At 39.6% G+C, this 7,720-nt stretch overlaps 1 pseudogene; it reads left to right on the top strand.

The window, feature by feature from the left end:
* Positions 1-3,507: 3,507 nt before the first annotated feature.
* On the top strand, positions 3,508-4,214 carry LOC102970848 (annotated as a pseudogene).
* Positions 4,215-7,720: the final 3,506 nt, after the last annotated feature.

Raw genomic sequence — 7,720 nt, 5'->3', positions numbered from 1 at the left:
TATTGTTGGATCTGGTTGGCTAGTACCTTATTGAGAATTTTTGCATCCATGTTCATTACGGAAATTGGTCTGTAGTTCTCCTCTTTAGTGGGGTCTTTGTCTGGTTTTGGAATCAAGACAATGCTGGCCTCATAGAATGAGTTTGGAAGTTTTCCTTCTGTTTCTATTTTTTGGAACAGCTTCAGAAGAATAGGTGTTAACTCTTCGCTAAATGTTTGGTAGAATTCCCCTGGAAAGCCATCCGGCACCAGACTCTTGTTTGTTGGGAGATTTTTAATAACTGAATCAATTTCTTTACTCATTATGAGTCTATTCAGATTTTCTTCCTGTTTCAGTTTTGGTAGTTTATACGGTTCTAGGAGTTTGTCCATTTCTTCCAGATTGCCCAATTTATTGGCTTATAATTGCTCATAATATTCTCTTATTATTGTATGTATTTCTGCAGTGGTGGTTGTAATCGCTCCTCTTTCATTCTTGATTTTATTTATTTGGGTCCTTTCCTTTTTCTTTTTGATCAGACTTGCTAGGGGTTTATCCATTTCGTTAATTCTTTCAAAGAACCAGCTCTTAGATTCATTGATCTGTTTTACTGGGTTTTGGGGTTTTTTTTGGGGGGGGATTCTATATTGTTTATTTCTGCTCTAATTTTTATTATTTCTCTTCTTCTGCTGGCTTTGGGGTTTCTTTGCTGCTCTGTTTCTAGTTCCTTTAGGTGTGAGGTTAGATCCTGTATTTGGTATTTTTCTTGCTTCTTGAGAGATTCCTGGATTACAATGTGTTTTCCTCTTAGGACTGCCTTTGCTGCATCCCAAGTGGTTTGGACTGTCATGTTTTTGTTTTCATTTGCTTCCATATATTTTAAAATTTCCTGGTTGACCCATTAATTCTTTAGTAAGATGTTAATTTCCATGTATTTGGAGGCTTTCCAAATTTTTTCTTGTGGTTGATTTCAAGTTTCATAGGGTTGCGATCTGAAAATATACATGGTATGATCTCAGTCCTTTTATATTTGTTGAAGGCTGTTTTGTGATCCAGTATGTGATCTATTTTGAAGAATATTCCATGTGCATTTGAGAAGAACGTGTATTCTGCTTTTGGATGAAAAGACCTGAATATATCTGTTAAGTCCATCTGATCCAATGTGTCATTCAGAGCCATTATTTCCTTACTGATTTTCTGACTAGGTGATCTGTCCATTGTTGTAAGTGGAGCGTTAAAGTTTCCTACAATTACAGTATTGTTATGTATAGATTTATTTATGTTTGTGATTAATTGATTCATATATTTGGGTTCCTTCACGTTAGGAGCATAAAAATTTACAATTGTTATCTCTTCTTGATGGATAGACACTTTAATTATGATATAATGCCCTTTTTCATCTCTTATTACAGTCTTTGTTTTAAAATCTAGTTTGTCTGATATAAGTATGGCTACTCCAGCTTTCTTTTGACTTCCAGTAGCATGATAGATGGCTCTCCATCCCTTCACTTGCAATCTGCAGGTATCCTCAGGTCTAAAATTAGCCTCTTGTAGGCAGCATATAGATTGCTTTTGATTGGGGCATTTAGTCCATTCACATTCAGAGTGATTATTGAAAGATACGGATTTAGTGTCATTGTGTTATCTGTAGGTTTCATGCTTGTGGTGATATCTCTAGTCCTTTGTAGTCTTTGCTGCTTTCCACTCCCAGAATCCCCCTTGGGATCTCCCACAGGGCTTGTTCAGTGGTCATGCATTCCTTTAGTTTTTGTTTGTCAGGGAAACTTTTAATCTCTCCTTCTATTTTGAATGACAGCCTTGCTGGATAAAAGGATTCTTGGCTGCATATTTTTCCTATTCAGCACATTGAATATTTCCTGCCACTCCCTTCTGGCCTGCCAAGTTTCAATAGACAGGTCTGCTACTACCCATATGTGTTTACCTTTGTAGGTTATGGCCCATTTGTCCCTAGCTGTTTTCAGAATTCTCTCTTTATCTTTGTATTTAAGCCTCCAACTCTTGATTTTGGCTCAGGTCATGATCTCAGCATCATCGTGAGCTACTTGTCAGGCCCAGTGCTGAGTGTGGAGCCTGCTTGGGATTCTCTCTCTCCCTCTTTCTCTGCCCCTCTCCCACTTGTGTACACTCTCTTTCTCAAAAAATAAATAGACTTTTAAAAAAGAAAATATAGAATTTTATAAATAGGTAACATTATAAAAGTGATCAAGTAGCAAGTTTCAATCATATGCATTAGGGTGAAGGGCTCCCATTATTTTCAGTGTTATTAAGGGGACTACAGTCCTACAAATAGAAATGATTAAGGAAGGAAAGGCAGGAGTGTGTAGTTGCCATGAACTTGCACTAATATTCAAGAAATTATGGTTGAGGTGGTCATTGCTTTAAAACCACTGGATCCTGGGGGCACCTGGGTGACTCGGTTAAATGGCCAACTCTTGATCTCTGCTTAGGTCATGATCTCACAATTGTGAGATCAAGCCCCAACTCGGAGCTCTATGTGCAGCATGGAGCCTGCTTGAGATTCTCTCTCTCCCTCTCCCTCTGCTCCTCCTCCACTCATGTGTGTGTTCTCTCGCTCTCAAAAAAAAGAAAAGAAAAGAAGAAGAAGAAGAAGAATCATGAGAAGAGTAATTATTTCTCCAAATTAAAGAAACATTAAAATCCCAGAGGCAACTACCTCACAAATACAGAGTTGTCAAACCTCAGGAACTCAAATGGTCCTACATGAGAATTGGTTTCCCTGATCAACCAAACAGTGGTGAAGTAAGAGCAGTATGTCTTTTTTGCTAAACTGATTTCACTTTTATTTATCACCAAAATCTTTGTATTTCAGTAACAAGAAAGGAGATCAGTTCACATTTACCTCTTCATAATAAATGCGTGAGAAGATAAAGTTTGAAAAAATAACTTAAAACCCAAACATAGCGATCATAGTCGTAAATTTTCTTCCTAATGAAATGTGTTCTGGCATATCCATAAATGGAAGGGGTAGAGGAATTTGTTAAATGAATATGAACTAATTTTTAGAGAAAAGATAAATGGACCCAAATAGTCTTTCTCCTCCCAAATTTCTGGGAGATAGTGTTCTTAAACAAGCAGAAGAGACATCTATCATCATCACTTTGTTTTCTTTATTTTTAATTAGTTGCAACCTTACTTCCAGTGTCCTGTGATCTGAAATTTCCTAACTGTTAAGGCACAAGCTTAAGTGCTGATGCCATTAATTTGAAATCTGTGAAATTAAAACTGGGGCAAGAAAGGTTTTCGTGAGAAAATACTGGTGGATATCATATAGTACTATGAGGTTAAACTTGCTTTGTAAAACAATTTTTTGAACAAAGAACCTTATTTCCCAATAACGAATCTGAGTTTTCTTAATTGCACAAATTATAGAAGACACTTATTAAATAATAGTTATAGTTGACTCATGGAGAGACGTCAACTGAGTAATTAAGAACCAGACCTGATGCCCAACCTCCTCCTGTAGGTTGAAACCCAGGCGGTGCCCAGATGCCCGCTTACCACTCTTCTCTCGTGGACCCTGACACCAAACTCATTGGAAACATGGCACTGTTGCCTATCAGAAGTCAGTTCAAAGGACCTGCCCCTAGAGAGACAAAAGATACAGATACTGTAGATGAAACCATTTATTACTTCAAGGCCAATGTCTTCTTCCAAAACTATGAGATTAAGAATGAAGCTGATAGAACCTTGATATATATAACTGTCTGCATTTCTGAGTGTCTAAAGAAACTCCAAAAGTGCAATTCCAAAATCCAAAGTGAGAAAGAAATATATATGCTGGGATTCACTAATTTTCCCATTCCTGGAGAGCCTGGTTTTCCACTTAATGCAATTTATGCCAAACCTGCAAACAAACAGGATGATGAGGTGATGAGGGCCTGTTACGGCAGCTGAGACAAGAGACTTGACTGAGACTTTGTGAGAAAGTTTTGGACCCTCAGCACGTGGTGGATTTGCTTGTGAAGAGACAGTTCATGAACGAGAGTCTTTCAGGACCTGGACAATAAAAGGAGCCTGGGCAGACACTTTTCCACAGCCATGGGCAGCATTTTACAGCAAGATGAACACATTTCTTTGCCTTTATTTGATACAGTTTTTTACAGAAGAGAGAAGAGAGTGTGTCTTCGCTTGAAGAGCTCTTTATCAAGAATTTGGGTGGGGGAGGGAAGAATGGATTGTCGAAGGGTAATTGGAAATTTTCTGCAGTATTGAATTGGTGCTTAATAAGAAGAACAAGTAATAATAAAGAAATTTCTGACATTCCAAAAAAATAAATAAAGACCAGACCTGAAATGTGCCCTTTCAAGATGAGTATGGATATGAATTAGTAAGGTTTTAGTTTAAAATGAGTCGATAATATAATAATATGTACCTTCTGAACTGATAAAGGAAATAAATGAAAGCCATTTTATTCCGAGAAATGAATGGTCGCAGTGCACAGCAAAGAAAATAGTCCTCTGAGCTGTGGGAGATGGTTAGAGCTGGATGGCTCATCAGAGGCTACCAGAAACTTCCTATTACACCCAATTTTCCCGCTTCCACCACCTGCCTAGGACCCTACCCGGACACTGATTCTAAGTCTGGGGAAGTTTTTCACACTTACCTGGGTGGACACATAGGGTGACCTGTGCACACCGGAAGAATCTGCACAGTTTAAATATTTTTGTAATATTTTTTTACTGTTTATTTATTTTAGAGACAGAGAGAGCACAAGCGGGGTCAGGGCAGAGAGAGAGGGAGACAGAATCTGAAACAAGCTCCAGGCTCTGAGCTGTCAGCACAGGGCCCAATGTGGGGCTCGAACTCACAATCCGTGGGATCATGACTTGAGCTGAAGTTGGACACTCAACCGACTGAGCCACCCAGGCGCCCCAAGAATCTGCACAGTTTAAAGGCAAGGATGTCATTAGCTCATCTTTCTACAGGCCTGTCATCTCAGTGTCTATAGAAAGGTGACAGGGACAGGATGGGGGAGGGCAGAACCATGGGGTCCCCAGTGGAAACATTTTACCTGTCTCTTAACTCTACTTGATTCTCTCCTGGGAAGAGCTGAGCTCAAAACTTTCCGAATCACTTCCCTTGCCACATCTGCGTGGAGAGATCAGAAGAGAACACAATCATGGTAGAACTTACTAAGTTTTCTCATTTCAATCTTAAAATCAAGTTAGTACGGTCTCACGTCAGACTTTGTAATACCACTACTTTGGTAAGAGATTCCTTGCACCTCCCGTGAGTTCAGAGTGGCTGTGAGCATCCTGTCTCTACAGTGTGATGGACACCCTCGTCCCTAGGTCGATTCTCAGATGAAACTCATGGTTTCTAGGTAGCATTGCTCATGCATCCCATGATTTCCATGCTTCATACAAGTCCTCAACTTAAACTAGGTATAAAAATATCCCTCATGGCAACAGGTGAAGGCAGCAAAACCCATTTGGAGCCGATTGGTTTTCATTTTCCAGGAATCCCTGCAGTGGCCCCACAATGGGTTATAAACATGCATCCCCTGCATATTGGTGACCCCAGATTTTTGGGGGGATGGAACAGGTGCCTGCAAAGAGCTGGGAACCTTCTGCATTCTGTGACTGAGGTACTGAGAAATCCAGGTTCTGATCCCTCTGAGACCACCGGTGAGAAACACATCATGATGGAACAGTGTGGTGCTGACCAGAGGGTTTTCTGGCAGTAAAGCCATTGCAGACTTTCATAAGGACATCCCTGTAAAAACAGAATCCTTACACAGTATGATCTTGAGTGATTCTCACATTTTTCCCCCAATTAAATTCATTAGAAAGGGAATCAGAAAGAAGACAAAAGTTTCTGTACATTCAAAGAAGTTTAAAGAGAGGAAAATAAGATGCTCTGGGTTGGGGGGGGGGGGAGAGGAGGATATATTCCTACCCAGACTAAATGTAGACCATTGCTATTTAGTAAATCAAGGTTTCGTTTAAAAAGTGCCCTAAACGTTAACAGGTCTTTCATGGATGTGGACTAATCCAGACCATGTAGGATCCATCCTCAGGTCTGCATTTGCTGCCCTGATCAGAAATATGGAAACTTGGGGCGCCTGGGTGGCTGTCAGTTGAATGGCCAACTCTTGATGTCAGTTCAGATCATGATCCCAGGTTCGTGGGATTGAGCCCCACAGCAGGCTATGCACTGAGTGTAGAGCCTGCTTAAGATTTTTTTCCCTCTTTCTCTCTCCCTCTACCCCTCTCCCCATCTCAAGCACTCTCTCGCTTGCTCTCTCTCAAAAAAAAATTTTTTTAATGAAATAGGGAAGTGTTCTCTGTGACTGCTAAGCAGACATTCCAAGCAAGAGTGGAAAGCTGTGGGGGGGGGGGGGGTGGTGATCACAGATGCCAACGGCCGAGGTCTCTCCTCCGTGTCAGGTGAGCATCAGCTAGCAAATACATCCGCCAACTAAGTTCGGCTTTTTTGTGGACATGCTTTCAATTTTCTCGGATAAATCCGCACATAGAATTGCTGAGTAAAAGGGTGTTCGTTTGACTCAGCAAGAAACTGCAAAAACTTTCCAAGTGTCACTCATTGTACCATTTTGTGTTCTTCCCAGAAATATGTGAGACTTCTAGTTGATTAATATCCTTGCCACATTTTTGTTGTTTGGTTCTTAACTTTAAATATCCCAGCGAATGTGTAGTGGAACATCACTGGAGTACTTACTGCGGTCTCTAAAGACGAAGTGAGCAATTCTTCCTGTGTTTATTTTGTGTTGTCTAGTGTTTATTGTCCAGACATCTTGCTTTGTGAAATGTCTGCTTAAGTCTTTTGCCAGTGTTAATGGTTTGTTTATCTTTTTGTTATCGAGTTGTAGTTGTTAAAGAATCTGGATACAAGTATTTGGCTGATAAATATTGTTCACATATTTTCTTTCAGTATATGGCTTTCCTATTAATATTTGAAATTTTGACTTATGATAAATAAGAGTAGTCTTTGCAAAATCTAATTATCATTTTTTCTGTTATAGTAATTGCTTTCTGTGTCCTGAGAAATCTTTGCCTACACAACATTGCAAATATGGTCTGATGTTTTCTCCAAAAGACTTTTTAGTTCAGCTGATTTAGTTTTGAAGACTGTGACTATCCTGAGTTAATTTTCATCTGTAGTGTAAGGTTCTGGTCAACGTTCATTTTTCTTTTTTTCAAAAAAAAATTTTTGGTTAATGTTTATTTACTTTTGAGAGAAAGAGGGGGGGAGAGAGAGAGAGAGAGAGAGAGAGAGAGAGAGAGAACACAAGTGGGGGAGGAGCAGAGAGAGAGGGAGACACAGAATCTGAAACAGGCTCCAGGCTCTGAGCTGTCAGCCCAGAGCCCAACGTGGGGCTCGAACCCACGAACCGTGAGATCATGACCTGAGCCAAAGTCGGACGCTTAACCGACTGAGCCACCCAGGTGCCCCTCCATGTACATTTTAGATGAAGCTTATTAATGTATGTGGAAAAGACTGCTAAGATTATGATTGCATCGAATCTCTAAACTAATTTGAGAACAAAAATTTAGGCAATTTTGTGTCTTCTGGTATATGACTATGGTGTATCTCACCATTTATTTTGGTCTTTTCAAATATCTCTAAACAAGTTTTATAGATTTCAGTGTATAGATTTTCCAGGTTTCATTAAAATAATTCCTAAGTATGTCATCTTTCTTTAATGGCACTTTCAAAGGTTATGATTTTTTATATG

This window comes from Panthera tigris, chromosome A2 (assembly GCF_018350195.1).
Source record: "Panthera tigris isolate Pti1 chromosome A2, P.tigris_Pti1_mat1.1, whole genome shotgun sequence".
NCBI lineage: Eukaryota > Metazoa > Chordata > Mammalia > Carnivora > Felidae > Panthera > Panthera tigris.
Note: the sequence above shows the minus strand (reverse complement) of the source record. Positions and strands in the feature narration are given on the sequence as shown.